Source organism: Dermacentor albipictus, chromosome 9, assembly GCF_038994185.2.
Source record: "Dermacentor albipictus isolate Rhodes 1998 colony chromosome 9, USDA_Dalb.pri_finalv2, whole genome shotgun sequence".
Lineage (NCBI taxonomy): Eukaryota > Metazoa > Arthropoda > Arachnida > Ixodida > Ixodidae > Dermacentor > Dermacentor albipictus.
The window spans coordinates 58,416,718-58,435,939 of record NC_091829.1 but is presented as its reverse complement, the minus strand read 5'-3'; positions in this window follow the sequence as shown (position 1 = coordinate 58,435,939).

Sequence of the window (19,222 nt, the reverse complement as noted above, 5' to 3'; positions counted from 1 at the left end):
TCGGAAAACGTGTTTTTTTCGTTGATGAATGTTTCTAAATAGCAACATAACAATTTGCAAATCTAAGGAAAAGTTCTAGTTTTCTGCTTTACTGAGCATGCTTTCCAGATCCCAATGTGTAGTGCAGCAAACTGAACAAAGCCTAGTTACGCGTCTCGTTGCCTTTCAGTCCGTGTCCCGTAGTCTCCCTTGCAGTAATGCGCTAAAGTATTGTGCTGCTGGCATAAAATGATAGGCGAACAGTGGACAGCGCGTTCGAAGCATAACTGTAGGTATAGTGCGCGCCGTCCGCCAGTCACCACCTTTGACAGGTGCACACACCCAGTTGCACCGCACTGTGCGATGACGCTCACCCTATACTGCAATATTGTCGCTTCTGTTTTCTTTGACGTTTGCTTTCTCGCTTGCTAATGAAAGCGGACACGCGCTCCGCCAGTCGCGCCCAATTTGACGAATGAAGCACTGCGACTGAACGTAGACGCCTTCCACCTGGATGAGAGGTTTTTACGAGGAAGCGTGCAAGCCCACTGGGTTAAATCAGCGAGGTCAAGTCGGGGGCTGCCGAGATGGGAGAGGGAACCGAGTGCAGGTAGAGGAGGGTGCTTGGAGGCAGAGAGGAGGAGCGCTCGGCGGCGAGTGGAGGTACATGGAGGCGCGCTGGGTTCCTATGCCCTGGCTGTTGCTCCGGGCTTTGTGCGCGCTATTGACGTGTCTGTTCGCCTGTCGATCGAGAGGCCGAGCGCCAAGCGGGAAGGGCGGAGCAGCAGCGGAAGCGGCAGCAGGCCAAGCGTGAGTCGACCGACCCTGAAGGTGTCGGCAGGTGTCGGGCACGAGCTAAATATTACCTGCAAAAGGCGGGGGCTGGGCATGCAAATTAGAATCCCAAGAACGAGCCAAACTGGTATGTCTGCCAAGGCGTCGTAGCCCCTTGAAAGTACAAGTAAACCAAATAAATTTTCGCTGTGGTAAATGTTACTGCTCGATATTGCCCCGTTGTAGGGCGGATGAACAACACGGTAGCAATAAGCGTGACTCAGGGAACCAACTCTTTAATGAACAAACGCGTGTCCACAAAAGAAGCCACAGGCATGCAATAAGTAAGCGCCGAGCACATGTGCCGATCGTCGTAAAGCTGAATTGCGTCTCAACCACGTGGGCAATTTATAAATGATTAGTCGAAGATTCCAGCGTAATATCACGTGCTCGTGTGTCTTCCATAATGTACAACACTATTCGCGTCACGCATGGAATCCAACTACAATAGGTGCCACTACAACATAGGCGACAGATGCAATCAGTGAGGATGACCGAGAATGTTCCGATACATGCGAGCGCTTCATACCTTTCCACTCAGTCAACGTCGCTATATTGAGGTCCAAGCTCAAACACGAAAAATGGGCTGCTGCTTCTCATATCTTCGTCGAGTATTGTAGCTTCGGCTGTCCGTCCTTGGCTAGTACGTGACGAGTAGGCAAGCAGGTTGTCGTGTTTCTTCGCCACGCTGCCGTCGGCTGGCCAAGTCGAGATTTTCTTCTGCGGTGACGTGCGGTAGCATTGCATGTCGGCGTTATCAGCTGCCTTTCACCTGCCTGGTTCCGGAGGCCTTACCATATAATCATAACTTTCACCGATGGCACGATGATCGATTCAGTCATGACGGAGTAGTCGGCTCCTGTGTCTGCTAAAGCGGCGATGGTGTCTACATGGGTGAACCCGTCGAGGTAGCTAGTTATTGTTGCTGCGTTAGTTTTTTCATGGCGTCGAATGAAGTCTGGATCGCATTGCCTCGCAGGTACGTCAAGTGCTCTCTAGGTGGCGTGTTTTTCCTTCATAGGTTGGTTGAAATGGCAGCGTGTCGTTGCTACGTCGTGTAGATTGCTACGTCGTGCAGTCTGCTACGTCGTGCAGTCTAGCGAATATGGGTGCATGAAAATACGGGCCACGTACTGGGCCAGTGTACTGTGGGAACTGCAGTGAGAGGTAGTGCCGCGGCCAGGATCATCGGGTACGCCTTCGCTCTCTCCCCAGAAAATCAGCCAAGTATTTGGAAATTTAAGGTAGTCACTCGCCTCGATATGTACCTTACGATTTAGCGCGCGAAACATCATAGTCCCATCTCACGGTACGGTTATCCACAGAATACGTGGCCTTGATTTCAGCTGTGACAGCAGAGCGGGCGGTGGTCGGGTGCACACCATACGTGTGTCTTCCTCGGGGAGTTGAGCGAGGAGGTGGGCGGCTGGGTTGGTGGCGGCAAGTGGCGACGGAACTAAACAGTTCTGGTGCGACCTCGAAAGAGGACGCCGATGGCGGATTACAGCGACGAATGTCATCATTTCCTCCATGAGATGCGAACATTAAGGGACTCATAATGACTGCAGGATATGCCCTCAGACGACGTGCGCAATTAAGGCTACTTGAGGCAGTGTCGAACAGGCCATCCTACACACGTATTCGCGTACGATGGCTACGATGAGCCTTGGGAACTTGTCGGGGCCTAGTGACCATATTTTTCACTTCAACGAAAGCAAAGGTGGTCATGTTACAGAGTGGGCATTTCCAGCGTCTTGTCGATGGGGCTTGCGTTAGAAATTTCGCGACGGTCTTGGCTGGTTTACGAATCAGTCCGACGTAAATCTCTTGCCTCAAACCGCGCATGAGGAAACTCGCTTTCTGCTCCGAAATGTCTGGGTTGGTGTGCTTAACAGACGGTTCATATCTTCCATGAAGATCGCGATGTGCTCATTCGGTAGCTGCACACAAGTTTTTGACCGGCTTCTTGCTTACGGCGCTCGTGAACGTTTGTAGAAAGCCCCTGCAAAATAGGTACCACGCTCTAATCTCGGTGTCTCGCTTTTCGAGCCACGTCCTCGCGGTGTCTTTTAAAAAAAATAGTCGTGACGCTGCTAGTCGCACTTTCAGTTGACTTTCAGACTTGGCTATTTGTGCTTCGGTTTGCAGCCACCTTTCCGGACCCTAAACGATGATCTGTGGAAGACCGGCGGCACCATTGGCTGTTGTAGCGGGATCGTGGCTGGCGACGCAAGGGTTGTTATGATGACTGCTGATTGGGCCATGATCTTCCTAGTATTCTCGGCCAAACTAGCGTACTCATGTGGTAGTCAGGTTGTAGCAAGTTCGCTGGCCGATGACAATGATTCCATTGTTTTCATCGCTTGCTCGGCGTATCCCGTCACGACAACTACCTCTACGAGATTCCACGTTGTAGTGACGGTGAACGATACACTAGCAAGAACCTTGAGTACCGCAACTAATTCTTTAATCGGGGAACGGGAATGCACAAAACGAGTTACACTCGGGCTGAAAGGTGGTTGCGAGCGTAGACTTCAACGTATGTCGGATATTCATGCATGATTCGTTGAAGATTGTAGCGCAATAGTTGGTGCTTGCAAGCCTTCAAGAATGCGTTTTCGTATTCGTATTGCGCGTGCAATTTGACTACGAAAGGTTCGACTACAGCATAGAAAAAATGTATAATTGGTGAGAAAGATCCAGGAGGTTCTGATACAAGCAGGCGCGTCATGCACTGAGCGGTGACATAACATTTGTTAGCCGGTGAAACGCGTTCACAGGAAAAATATATACTAGTAGTCGTGTAAACATGTACGAAAACTTGCTTGTTATGACAAACGTTCGTAGTCATTTTTGCACAGAAACTTTTGTCACATCAGGATAAAAAGATTTTACAGCTACAAGTAGATAACTGTCCGAATAAGAACACATGACATCCAAGTAGATAAAAAACTGTCTATTAAATATCAGAAGTTCCGCCACAATAAAACATAACTAAAAAATTTCTAGTGGGACACGTTGTTGTATTGTCAAGTTCCAAATGATTTGAGTCTAATACTGTCTCACTACCGTCATCAGCTTATCTTATGCCATAGATCAAACATCTGCTGTGTGAATACACGCGTCAAATAACAGTCAATGCATTGAACGAAATTTCAAGCATATAGTTTTCATGCGAGTACAATGTAGTTATGTGTTGCCGTAAGAGTATCTGGAAGTGCTTTCTCTCGAAGGCCACTTCGCCTTTGGACCTCATATAATGGACCTCAGAAATTACTTTTTAGTTGACTAGAATACAGTACCTCCTTTCCCAAATGCTTCTTAAAGAGACATTCCTTCTTGTTTACGCTGCAAATTCACTACGAATATGGTTCATTAAAGCTTGTTTGGTGGTACACTGTAAAAGACCTGCACAAGAACTTTCTCTAACCAAGTAGGCGTTAAGAATCTTTTTGTGGACATTTCAGTCCTTCACTCTTAGGCAAAGTTACACCCTTTGGCTTGCCCCTTCTGCCACACAAAAATAATCGTTATCTGCCTTGATGCGTTTCCTTTCTTTATCGCTGCGAGCCCGGAAATTTTCAGTAACGAACGGCACGCGCGTTATCAGAAGGGGCACTCCAAAGAGTGTAAACTGTTCTATGCTGATAACGCGCGTATCACTCCGGCGTAAACCACTTGCTTAAAAATTTGCGCGGGTCAATGTTGCTGAATTAACAGTAGATTTCCGCCCTTAAGATCACGGTATTCTCATTGAACTTCAGCCCGCTCTTTAAGCATGACGCTCGTGAATGCTTGTAGAAGTGTTGTAATCGGTGAAATGGTGTAAAAAATGTAAGCTGCGAGACCACAGCTTTTCACCCTTTCAATTGTTAAACAGAGATTTTTCAGTAGGTTTCCGGCCAGCTTTTCAGATCGCCAAACAGTTATCCGCGAACGATCGGTGGCTTCCTAGGCTTTTGCAGCACACGTCACTGCAGGTGACATGGGCACTCACTGTGGCTGTTGTCTCGACCAGGATCTTCCTAATCTTCTGGGGCAGAGGTCCGCACTCGGGCGATGGTCATAGCCTGCGGCTAGCGCCCTTGTCCATAACGATGTTCACGGTATTTTCATGGCTGGTATGGTTTATTCGGTTTCCACAAAGCACTTATACGAAATGTCATGTTGTAGTGACGGTGAACAACCCAGTCCGAAGAACCATGAGTCATGAAATACTCTTTATTGAGCGAACCGGAACCAACAAACAAGTTACATTCGGGCAGAAAGATAGAGCCGGGTACATGAGTCGATCGTTGAAGGAACGATTTGCGGTTAACGAGTATCGGCTTTTTTCACTTTTTTCGTAGAAGATTACAACATTATCATTCGCGCTCGCGTGCCATCCAGAATGCACAACTGTATTCGCGCCGCGCGTGCAATTTGATTACAACATGTTCGACTATAGCAGAATGCTCTGATACATGATGGTGCATCATGCCCCGAGCTGTAAAATAACATTTTTTATTTGGTGAAATGCGTTCAATCGAAAAAGATATAAAAGTACGCGTGTCAGTAATATAACTAAAAACTATCTCAATCGTCCTGTGATTGCTCGCAGTGATACGTTTGTCGCATCAGGGTAAAAATTCCACAGCTGTAACTAGAGGGGAGCGCAAATCAAAAGGGACGACTTCCCAGTGAATAAGAAATTGTACTTTAAAACTGACAGAGGTTCCACCTCCATACAACAATAATTAAAATATTAACAGTGGAAGAACATATATAGTTGAGCTCCACATGATTTGAGTCTAATACAGTCTCACTGTTGTCATCAGCATGATAAAGAACTAAAATCTTTGGTATGAATACATGAACCAAAACAGAACCAAAACATTACGTGTATTGTACAATTTGTAAGCGAAAGAAATGTTCCTATGCCGTTGTCTATATACTGTAAAAGCTGCTTCTGAAAAGCAGCAAGGCCTAAGGGCCTGAATAATTAGCAGAGATTAGTTTTTTAGTTGACAAGACCACAGCGCCTCGTTGTTAAAGGATGCCTGATGTGAGGAAATCCCTTCTATTCACACTGCAGAATCATTAAAAGCATGGTTAGCTAAAGCTTGTTTACTAGTACATTACTAGCCCTAGTAGTCAAAACACTTGCACAAAACTAAACGAGGTGTCAAGGATCTTGTGCGAACACTCAACCATCTAGTTACGCAAAGCTGCAGCCCATTAGGGTTTGTCTAGAAACGAGCTTTCTAAAGCTACGTTGGCCAGACGTAGTTTTGCGAAGAGTAATCACTAGCCAGGACCTGCAGTATACTTAGGCATTGAAGCATCGCAAATTGTGCTGGAGACGCCGTTTTGTCACGTAATTTCGAAAAATCAAGAGGCATCCTTTATGTGTTGCATTTCAATCAGCAGTTTTAAAAGGTAAAAAAAGCCCGTCTTCCCACACAATGCGTTGGGTTAGTTTCTCGCCCCTGTGGGAGAATGTCAGCGTTATTTTCCTGCAAAGCATCATGGTCACGGTAATAAGCGACTTATAATAAGCAATAATAATAATATAATGAAATATAATAGTATAATAAAAATATAATAATAAGCAATAATAATAATAAGCGACTTAATAAGGGCGACTTACTTCACTTGCGCACTAGTCACCCTGTTACGACTGCCCCTCCCCCCCCCCCACCCGTATGCGCCACGAGATGTGCTATCAGTTGAGGTGCATCTGTAAACGACTTTTTAGACAATTCACACCTAATGTTCTTGCAGACATGTGCGTCGAGGGTTCCTTGCTTTGTGGACCGCAATCCACACTTCTTGCACTCGTACGGGCATTTGCCCTCGTGAATTCTTTGGCGGTGTCCTACGAGTTCTGATTTGCGCTTAAAGGAGAGTATACATGTGTCGCAAACAACAGGTCTGTCGTTACTGTGCGATGTGAGGTGACCTTTAGGTTCCCCTTTGTTTTTGAATGCTTTAGTACATATTTGGCAGGCATGGGGTTTCTCGCCTGTGTGAATCCGTTGATGATTGCGGAAATGCGACTTGCTCGCGAACGATTTATCACATATTTTGCATTTGTAGCGCCTCTCGCCTGTATGCGTTCGGTAATGCACATTTAGACTACTAGCCCTGGTGAACCATTTACCACATATGTCACATTGGCGGCTCGACGTCCTGACAGACAATAGAGCGCCCGTGTGTTCATTGGTTTGCCCCTGTAGGGTGTCCCGTCTGCTGGAAACCTTTCCACTGACACCACTGGACTCTTGCTGTTCATTTTCTCCGGTTCCAGTAGAATTCCTGCATGGATACGGACAAATTAGCTCTAAATGGCCGACTCTCTTTATGGGACGACAACAACACATTTAGACTTACTGAGAGTTTGACAAACTAAATCACGCGGTAATGGTAGGTCGACTTGTTCAATTTGAACGCTAAGTTCCTGCATTGATATTTAGCGCTCTATTTGGACTCTAGATTTTTTGCACTCTAGAACTTTCCTCGTTAGAGATGCAAGCATACCAAAAGCCCTGCTTTATCTAATGCGTCATGTATATCCTGCATGAAAGAGGTTCAGGCGAGCATAAATATCTGTCAGTGATGCTCATTTGAAAAATACCCGGTCTAAGTATTAAAAGTAGAACTCCATCTTCAACACGATCACAAGGAGCATTCAAGCTAAAGTCCGGAAACGTGCCCTCACAAGTGAGACATTTGGCATTGAGAAAGTCTGTTTTGCGTCGGCTGATATACCTAACCGTTTTATTACGATGCTCCAGCGGCGAGCGTCGGTGGCGTACCCGACCGACCGACCACAACAGCGAAAGATGAAAGAGTGAACGCGGATAGGCAGAAGACGCGAGCCTTGAACGGCTGAGAACCTGAAACTTATGAGAGCTGCCCCTTCAGCGAGACGAGTGCGGAAAACTGGTTTGATGCTGACCCGCCCGACCACTCGTTTCATTCTAGCATATGGTCTCAGCGCCACAGCGCTCATTTCGCACTATTTTCAGCTCGTGTCGGTTCTCGCTTATGCATGTTTGGATTGCTTGGTTCGGTTGTCTTGGTTCGCGATTGTTTTGCAGTCGTGTATTATGCACGACGCAAATTGTTTAGGAGTTTATGGAAGCCAAGCAGCACCAGCTATTACACCGGATCCTTCGATCAGTCATTTACAAAAACTGTCGCCCTTGACCTCTGATACGGGTCTGTCAGTATATTTGCCTCAGTATATCGCGAAATGAGAACACGTGCACAGCTTCTCTCAAATTTCGCATTATAGATTTTCCTAATGGTCGGTCAATTTTTGAGGAGGGATTCTATGCTAGGAAGAGTAAAAAAGTTCGGTGGCATGGTACACTGTACTAACACAAGACGACGAAAACCTGCTGCACACGTGCTAATGCCCAAACTGCCCATGTGCCCAAGTAAACGTTTGCCACTCTAGGTTGACCTCCCCAACAACACATGTGAGAACTTAATGAAATACCTAAAGTTCATTTTGTTCTTTTCATTGGTTCTTTCTTTTCAGTCGATTGTTTGTTCGCTCCTTCGTTCGATGTTTCTTGCCTTCGATCATATTCCGCCGTTACAACCTTGTTTGCTTGCGGAGGTATTAGACATTGCTGATGATGACATCTTTCTCGCACTGCACTAGAGTGGCTTTTCTGCGGGTATAGGACATTAAAATTAGCCACTTGAGGCTCTCGTTTTAGGAAATAGAGATGGCGCAAAGAATAACTCTTCGCTTTAGTTTTGACACGTGTAGGTAGACAGACTCCTCGTCGGACACCATACGTCTTAACTCAAGCCTCACATTTCGAATACGAAGAGGAACTTCCGGGTGCAAGTTTTCCTGCAGTGTTTGCATGAAGGCATTTAACATGTGAATCGCATTCGAACTGCACACCGCTCGTAGCGAAGGCGCCGGGAAAACGACAAACACCTAGTCTACTCAACCCATACGCAACAAGCACAGACACCACAAATACTGCAGTGTTTTCCTTTAGATTGGATCACATATTCTGCCGAAGAAATTAGTATTTTCTCTTGTTTTCTCGGTAAGTATATGAACGCTGAAAGCGTTAAGGCATTGCTGGTAGAAGTGTAGAAAATTACAACAGGCAGTAGAGCAGAGACAGTGCATACAGTGTATGTCTTTTATGCAGCCGAAGTTCCCACGATTGAAATGTCTACGCTAAGCAATAGATGAAGATTGGTCGCCATTCTTGCGGTAATGTGGTTTTTAATTGTATACTTCTATTTATTCTTCTTGCGGTTGTTCACATGACTCATGCAATGTTCTGGTTTAGTTCGAGCCATGAGGTTATTTTGTACGTCGTTTCTAATAATGCCAGCTGGATCGGCATCGCCACCAGCCGAACGCTGTAAACGACTGATGCAGTACCTGTTTCAGCCATCACAGCTTGCCGTCCGAAGGAGAAATTACGATGTAGAGGCATCATTGTTATACCGGGTAACAATTTCTTGTCTCTCTAAGTTGCTTTTTAAGGGAAATTTTCTAAATGTGAACTTACGTGGCACCATCTTCAAAATTGGCAGGTGCTTCCTCCATGCCAGCGTGGCTTGCACTGAGCCGTACGCTATCAATGCTCCTGATGGACCCCAGAGGCTGGCAACTTCTGCTGCCATTGTCAGGGGCGCTTGTATGGCATAAAATTATAGCAAAGGTGTTCATTCACCCTAGTGAAAGGGCACTTCGTGAGGAATGAATATTTCATGCTTATGGTACAAGGGAAGAAGCTTTTAGTGGTAGGGAAAATTCACTGCTGTGCGCGGTGCTTTTTCCATGGCGATGAGGAAGCCGAGAACAATCAAGATTGTGCAGTGTTGGATTCTTGATAAGCTTATCACGTTTTGTTTCAAACCGTGGGCAGAACACGACAGTGCTCGAAGCGAAAAACGACATGTCAGTTTCTTGTGCGTGAGAAACTTGACCCAATATATTTGCTGTGTATCAAGTAATAAACACACAAGATGCCTCACGAAGTCACTGCTTATTGTTCACCTATTATGAGCAGCAGACGATGGCAATGAAAGATTGAGAGCACGCATTCCTACCGAGGGATTCGAAATTTTTGTCTGACGTATGCCCTTATTTATTGACCGTCTAAAAGACAGGTGTGTCATCGAAATACGTACTCGCCTTTCAGATAGTGGTTATGCAAAACCCCTTTATTGACTCGTGTAGCTGAAGTGCATAGGCACCCGCTGTATGCACTGCAAGTTTACCAGCTCATTACGAGCACTAAAACGGCTGTCCTCGCCATTGTTTCTGTTTACACCATCAATAGATGATCGGACAATAAAAAAAAATTCCTAATGCGCACAGTAAGAGTCGTGTCGCAGACAGCACATCAGCTTGGAAAGAAATGCAGAAGTGATAATTTTTGAGACAATGTTCCTAAACTATATAACAGAAAGCCTCAAAAAACGTTAAAAGTGGGAACTGTATGGATAGCGCTGTAAGTATTGTAGCTAGGTGCATATACTACCTATAATAGCGCAGAAATGGCGTGAAACTGAAAGGAAAATGCTAGAAACCCAAAAGCGAGAAATTACTGAAGAATCCTCCTCACGATGACCATCGACGTTACTGCAATTAGCATGGAAACTGCTGGGGTTGAATGAATGAATAATATGTGTTGTTTAGTGGCGCAAGGGCCAGGTATGGCCGAAAAGCGCCCAGACAGTGCTACTGATTTCGCAGGGGAATGATGAGTTCTGTCAAGTTCATGGGACGTTGCTGTAAAGGGGCCTAAAAATAGACCTGTAATGTGCGTAAAATCTATGTGCAATAAGATTATGGCGATAACTAATGATGAGTACTATGAGTCTTAGACTGCATTGCGGAAGAATCATATGATATCTAGAACAAGGAAGATGCAAAAATTCGCTGCAGCACAACTGCCTCACCAGAGCCCTTGAAACGCAAGGGCCCGGAGGCACGTGCTCTACAGTACGACTATCAAAGTGGCATCATCTGAAGAGAGGAAATGCTACGTATGTATGGGACTAATAACTTGTAAGACCACTTCTCTGAGGAAACCTACACTGTGTCTGTATTGAAAAGCGATTCTGGACCGAGAAAGATTGCAGGATGAAGAGGAATGTACTGCCGGTATGCTAAGGAAAAATGTCTCTTTCTCTCAGATTCGGCTTCCCAACACTCAGGAGGACGTGGAGTATGGTCAGCCTTTCTCCGCATCTACCACAGGTTGGAGGCTGAATTCCAGTGAGTAAAAAACTATGGGCGCCAAATATGTGTCCTATTCTGAGACGACAGAATAGCACATCTGTTCATCGCAATTTTGTAGTAGAGGGCCAGAATCCTAACTGTGGCTTTACCAGGTGGAGCTGATTTGTTTCTGTGTCCCGCATGCATTGCCAGTGGTTTCGCAGTTTCTTTCGTAAGGAAGGCCTCAGATCCATGACAGGCCCCTCAGCGGTAGGGTGAACGGCTTGCGATGCGATTGACGTGGCCATCTCGTCCGCAAGAACGTTGCCCTTGATGCTCCTATAGCCAGGTACCCAGCATAAAATGATATGCTGGTTATATATGTACGCTTTGTACAAGACGGAAAAGAGTTCATTAAGTACTGAATTTTTGTTTGTATAGAATGACATCAAGGCCTTCACGACGCTTTGCGTATCTGGATATATCGCTGATTTTTTCACTTTTGATTTTCTTATATGCTTCACAGTAGACAGTAATGTGTAGGCATCCACCGTAAGGATACTTCTTTCCGGATGCAGTGCATCAGATTCTGAGAACCATGGGCCGACGGCAGCATAGGACACCCCGGCATTTGACTTCGAAGCGTCTGTGTAGAACTCTGCAGTAGTGCTTCTACTGAAGTTCTAGGAAATGCATTTGGATTTCGATCTCTGGTGCGTATTTGGTTAGTTCTAAAAAGGATATATCTGTTTATATCACCTGCCACTCCCTAGGTTGTAACAGCTTGGTTGGATGCATTAGGCGAAGCTCGAGGAGTGGGACATGCATTTCATACCTAAGCTCCCTCACACGAAGCTGAAAAGAAAAGGCAAGAGACAAAATGGGGAAATTGCGACAGAATCCTTCTCAGGATGACCAATGACGCTATTGCAATTAGCCTTAAAACTGCAGGGAAACGTCGTATTTTTGAATGCACCTTTGTTTACAATATGAAGGGGAGGGATGTGGCTAAGAATGTTTACGGCACTACTACACCCACATGCCTAAGTGTCTATGCCTTCGTAAGCTACAGAAATCATTTAACGCGGATTGCCAACTACCGGAACTAAAGATTTTGGTTTCATCTTCGACTTCGAATGAACTACAATGTGATCATCAGCCTGGTTATACCCGCTACCGGGCAAAGGCCTCCCCATATTTCAACTAGCCCGGCCCTTGTGACCATGCTGTGCCTGCAAACTTCTTAATCTCATCCACCCACATGACTTTCTCCCGCCCTCTGCTACGCTCCCTTCGCTTGTAATCCAGTGCGTAACCCTTAATGACCATCGCTTATCTTCCCTCCTCATTACATGTCCTGCCCATGCCCATTTCGTTTTCTTGATTTCAACTAAGATGTCATTGACTCGCGCTTGTTCCCTCACCCAATCTGTTCTTTTCTGGTCCCTTAACGTTCCACCCATCATTTTTCATAGGCACATAGGCATCATTAGGGAAACTTATTTTTTATTGCCTGGCATTCTCAACTTTAGTTTTGCCGTAAAAGTCACAACATTCGTCAATGTCAGCGATAGAGGCTGTGCAGATAGTGGCAAAAGTAATAATGATTGACGCGTCCAAGGAAAGCTAATCAACTTAGAAAAAAATGACGTTCAGTTTCGAAGGCCGGTTTTTCAGCATGGCGTAGATTTTCTCGTCAACAAAGCGTTACCCTTTTGAAGCAGTGGCCTACTTATCCCAAATCGTTGAGTACAGTGGTTTTTACTCTGTCAATACTAATAATGTTCATGTTTCAGAACCACATAGTCGGGATATTTGGTAAAAATGTATGGCAACAGAGCGCAAACAACTACCTAAAAATGCTGTTTTTCTTTGCACTGCATTTTCATTAACTTTTTAAGGTTACTTATGCTGCGGTTGTCGTTTCACAGGCTTGGCATGAAAGAACGAAGAACTCGAATAACAACTGTTTTGGGTGCCCCAAATTGTGCACTGTAACTACAGCATTCGGCCGCAGCGGCATATGTCTGATGCTCGTAACATGCTATTTATGAGCAATTCTAACACTTTGCCTAAAATATAAATGCACCGTTATGACTCTCTGGTAAAGACATCTGAAACACCACCCCAATTGCACATCACAAATGGTATTCGCACCAAAGGATTTTCTTTGTGAACCAGCGTGATCGGTTTAAGGGAAACATTGTCTTGATGTTACTAGGTCTAACCCACTGAGATTCTACTTGACAAAGCAAATCGTAGACCAATGGTTAAGCGCTGATTCAATTACCAAGCGTATTAGTCACTTCATGGAATGTAGTCTCGGCTTCTGCCCTCATCCTTTAGGAGCGTGCTTTACCAGCCCACCGATACAAGAACAAATTCATTCAAGGACTTCTACTGCTGAGGTTACGTATGAATTTTGATATGTCCAGCAAAGCACAAATTTCTTAGTAAGGACACTCATAAGCTGGCTCACGCGGAAACAGTGTTGGCCACGCTAGTAAAGTGTATCTTTATACGCAATAAATGCACCGCTACCGCGGTAACCGTAGGGGCTATCTGCCATGATTGTGGTAAAGGCGAGTGACAATCGCCTACGTACCATGGACGTTGAAAGTCTCATCGATCGTCGGCGTGTGCTGCGTGTTCCCCTGGTTGCGCAAGGCGTCGTCAGCAATCCTACAATTCGTAAAGCATTTTTCAGACGGTTGCTTGCTGTGACAAAAAAAAATGAGGTGAAATCATGTTTTATGTGCACACGGGACAACGAGCTCCGGCACGCCATCGCGTGTGTGGAGTGGAAGACTTATACATCAATGACAAATATTTTATTCAATAAGTTGGCTTTCGCTTCACATTCTGAAAAATCTTATCCTGAGCGTTAAGCAGCTGACTGCGCTCAACGCGGCACGTTGTTGTCGGGGTCACAGTAGAAAAAGACGAGGTGACGTCACCGGGAGCCATGGCGCAAAGCAGGGCGGAGCGACTGCTGCGAAGCTACGTGGCGAGGACGGGGAACGGCACCCTCCACCAGAATGTTACGTGAACGAACCATTAAAACTGGCGACTATTTATAAAATATATTTACAGGGGATAATGCAGCGCTGCCCAGTTCAGCCGACAGCTCGAGAGCCAGCGAGCGTTCCTCCTTCGCTTTTTTCGGGTGATGGCGCCTACGCGCCTCGTTCAAACAATCAAATACCGCACGCATGTAGCAATATTTTCGCACGGGCCTTGTGTCGACGCGTATTGATCTAAAGACGCTTCCGATTTCAAAGCTCAAGCTGGCTGTCAAAAAGACCCGGTTTAGGTGGGTACAAATGTACAGATATTAAAGCCTATTATATGGGTCATGTCTGTGGGGAACAGTATTCAATGGAAAAATTGAGAAGTGGTAAAGCACACGTTCTGTAGGCGTCCACAGCAGATGAAGTGCCCTGGGTACCGTCACGGCTTGTAATTGGCATTGCTTCGCCCTTCATGCTTAAGTCAAGAGGCGTATATTCGTTGCTGCTTTCTTCAGCCATGCCTGATGTTTCGATGTCCTGTAATATTGCTTCGCCCTTCATGCTTAAGTCAAGAGGCGTATATTCGTTGCTGCTTTCTTCAGCCATGCTTGATGTTTCGATGTCCTGTAACTGGCGTGTACTGTCGACAGCGCGTTATTTATTCATCGCGCATGCGCACTCAATGTCGAGAAAGAACGGAAACTAATAACGCTTTTGTCACTTCTGGGTTTCGAATTAAATGACACCCCACGGCTAGAAAAAAACAACGAGGCGTTTGAGTGCCCCAGTAGCTTGTCGCGACTGTGCAAAGCTTTGAAGGGTAGCAGGAACGCCCTGATAAACCTTGCTATCTTTGTGCAAAATGTGCATTTATTGGATGATATCGCAACTTTTTTTCATGGTACTCTAAAAGTGAAGTGCACGTCTTGCTGGTAACAGACTGTTGCTCGTGTAAGCACTGGTGGAAGAGCAGTTGGTATAGAAGCTAAGATATACCTAACTAGCTTATGATTACCAGATTCTTCAATTCTGCTGACTGCTGCGGCACTTTCTGACTCAGTTGAAATGAAGCCGGTAGTTCTTACCACCCGACCAGTGGCGCTTGCTTTGTTCTCTTGCCCACAAATGGCGGTGCTGTCTTCTCTAACCCCTAGCAATACAGATATACAACTTCTTCGCAATGAATGGATATATTCGGTAACGAGCGCTCGTGCGCCCGGCAGAGGCGTAACTCAGTCATACACAGCACAGCGGCGGTAGTTTTGCGTGATTGCTCTACAGCCGTAAATTGCGTTTCATGCCCAGTACTACGAGCGGTGCAGTCCATAAAGAAAATACGCTACATCCCACTCCCGCCTTCAAATGTTTCTCTTTCAGAAACTTTAACCAAAAATGAATAACAAAGAATCAATTGTGAGCTCTTTATAACAGTTGCGAGTGTGGAGCCACAAGAAACGAGGGGCCGTGAGCAGAAACAAGCCAAGTCAACAGTCGAGTCAGTTTTCCCTGTGCTCTCACCGTGAACAGATTCACGCTCATGTTTTCGCCATCGTTTGAATTACAAGGGGGACAGGTGCCATTTACTCGTGCTTCCATTGCTTCGTGAAAATGGTTGCCGTTGGAAAGGTTCCGCAGCTGCAAACACGACCGAATTCTGAGATCAAATAGCGGAAAGTTATTTCGTCCGTGGTTTTTTAGCTTTACTACACCGTGCAGGCTTTCATCATCATCAGCCTGGCTATGCCCACTGCAGGGAAAAGCCTCTCCCATAATTCTCCAACTACACCGTCTTGTGATAATTGTGGCCATGTGGCCCCTGCAAACTTCTTGATCTCTTGCGCACACTTAACTTTTTGCCGCACCCTGCTACGCTTCCCTTCTGTTGGAATCGCGTCCTTAACCCTCAATTACCATAGGCTTTCTTCCCTGTCATTACACAACCTGGCTATGGCTATTTTTTTTATTTCAACTAAGATGTCAATAACTGACGTTTGTTCCTACACCCCATCTGCTGTCTTCTTATATCCCCCCCCTCTTAACTTTACACCCATCATTCTTTCGATACCTCGCTGCGTCGTCCTCAATTTAAGTAGAACCCTTTTCGTAAGCCTCCAGATTTCTGCCCTGTACGTGAGTACTGGTAAGACAAAGCTGTTATACACTTTTCTCTTGAGGGATAATGGCGACCTGGTGTTCATGGTCTGAGAAACCTGCCAAACGCACCCCAGCCACCATTCATATCCTTCTGATTATTTCCGTCTTATGATCCGGATCCGCGGTCACCTACCTGGTCTAAGTAGATGTATCCTATTACTACTTCCAGTGCCTCGCTACCTATCGGAAACTGCTGTTTTCCTCCGAAACTGTTCGACATTACTTTTTATTCTGCCGAATAATTTTTAGACCCACACTTCTTCTTTGCCTGTCCAGGTCAGTGAGCATGCATCGCAATTGGCACCCTGAGTTACCACACAAGGCAATACCATTAGCCAATTGCGAGTCACTAAGGTATTCTCCTTTAACTGTTACACCGAATTTTTCCCTATCCAGGTCTCTGAATACGTCCTGTAAACACGCTTTCTGGAGAGATCGTATATCCCTGCCGGATGGCCTAATTTATTGGAATTTCGTTGCTTTCTTTATGATGGACTACGGTGGCTGTAATGTAATGTAATGTAATAGCTGGAGCCGTAATAGGTATGTTTCAGTATTTTTACACATGACTCGTCTACACCTTGATTACTTAATTTCTCCATGACTGCTGAGCTTTCGACTGAATGAAACGCTTTCTCGTAATAAATGAAAGCTATATATAAGGGTTGGTTATATTCCGCACATTTCTTCATCACCTGTTAATAGTGTGAATACGGTCTATTGTTGAGTAGCCTTTACGATTACCGTAGTAATTAATTTGTGGGCAACGGACAATAAGCTGATCAGTCTATAATTTTTCAAGTCTTTGGCGTCCCCTTTATTAGGATAATGATTATTATATTGGCGTTCTTCCAAGATTCTGGTACGCTCGAGTTCATGAGGCTTTGCGAATAGCGTGGGGTTAGTTTTTCTAGAACAATCTGCCCACCATCCACCCAAATCTGTTGTTACTTGATCCTCCCCAGCTGCCTTCCCCCTTTGTATAGCTCCCAAGGCTTTCTTTACTTCTTCCGGCGTTACTTCGGGGATGTCAAATTGCTCTAGATTATTCCTTTTTCCATTACTGTCGTGGGTGCCACTGGTACTGCATAAATCTATATAGAACGGCTCAGCCACTTGAGCTATCCTTTCGATATTAGTAATGATAATGTCGGCTTTGTCTCTTAACGCATACATCTCATTACTGCCTATTCCTAGTTTTTTTACGGCTTTGAGGCTTCCTCCGTTCCGAAGAACATGCTCAATTCTATCCAAAATATTCTTCCTTATGGCAGCTATCTCACGCTTGTTGATTAACCATGAAAGTTCTGCCTGTTCTATTCTAGCTTTAGAGTTAGAGGCTTTCATACATTGGCGTTTCATAATCAGAACGTTCCCCTCCTGCGATAGCTTACCGGTAATCTGTCTAACGAAGTTACCTCTGACTTCTATTGCACACTCCGTAATGATGCCGCTAAGATGGTCGTTCATTGCTTCGACACTAAAGTCCTCTTCCTGGATTAAAGCTGAATACCTGTTCTGCAGCTTGATTCGGAATTCCTCTATTTTCCCACTTACCACTAACTGAGTGATCGGCTTCTTATGCACCACTTTCGTCCATTTCCTACTTAAGTCTATGCTGACTCGAGATCTTAGCATCCAATGGTCCCTGCAGCGCACCTTGCTGAGAACGTTCGCATCTTGTATGATGACAGCGTTAGCACACAGTATGAAGTCTCTTTCATTTCTAGTCGCCCAATTCGAGCTTCTTTATGTACACTTTTGGTTATCCCCATTGCGGAAGAAGGTATTCATTCTCCGCATATTCTTCCGTTCCGCAAACTCTACTAATGACTATCCCCTGGTATTTCTATAACGTATGCCATATTCCCCCACTGACTTGTCTCCAGCCTGCTTCTTGCCTACCCTGGCATTGAAGTGGCCCATCAGTATAGGGTCTCCAGCCTGGTTCTTGCCTAACCTGGCATTAAAGTGGCCCATCAGTATAGGGTATTTTGTTTTGACTTTACCCATCACCGATCCCACGTCTTCATAGAAGCTTTCGTCTTCCTGGTCATCATGACTGGATGTGCAGGCCTTAGTGTGCCATATATATGTGCTATAGCTGCGCCAGTTGAAAATAGATTAAACTGAACATCAACAGGCTATTTTACCACGCTAATGGCTCAGACAAGGCTAACTTAAAGAAGTAAATTGTGTCAGTATTTATTACGTAAGCAAGAGTGAAAAGTGTCGCCAAGATTGTCTAGGCAGAGCAAGAGCATATGCAGTCTCTCAGAAGGACAGCAGTCTACATATGCAATGTACTGACGTCACACAGGAAGCCCACAGATGCTCATTACTGGATGCAAGCCTAGTCCCGTAATTTTCTTCCTACTACCTTATGCTGGTTTATTTTTGTTTTTTGTTACTGTTCGGCATGACCTACGTGACAGCTGGCGTGTAGCATTTGTACAGTAAAATGTGCTGCAAATGTCAAACGGAACGGCATTTAATTTCACGCTTAATATATTGAAAGCTTTCTCCGTAAAGCTCTCAATAAACATAGATATCAAATGCAAGCATAGCTGGACATTGTTCGCGCAGCTGCATAATGCACATAAATGCATTTTTGACTCAAGATATGCAACACTTTCGCTGTTGCGTGATGCTTTCACGTAAATACTTTTACTTAGGCAATATCTTACCTGATAATGAATGATTACAGTATCTTTACCTGTTTGCGACAAAGATGATTTTTCCTAAGCTTGTTAACACAGCTAGTTAATAGTAATATAGTTAAAAATTATTGATTTTCAACAAAAAATTTATCGTAGCCAAAGTTGCCATCACGGTGAACCGCTGACTCAAATAAAAAATGAATTGCTCTAAACTGTTGGTTTGAAGGTTTTCCCCAGGTTGCTCACCAGCGTGCAATTTTTTTTGGCCTAGTTTGTGACGTACCTTTCTAACTTTATCTAATTTTCACTATACTGCGCTCGCACTATACTGTATATTAGACACACGCACTATACTGTAGGTATAGTGCGCGCCGTCGGCCAGTAACCAC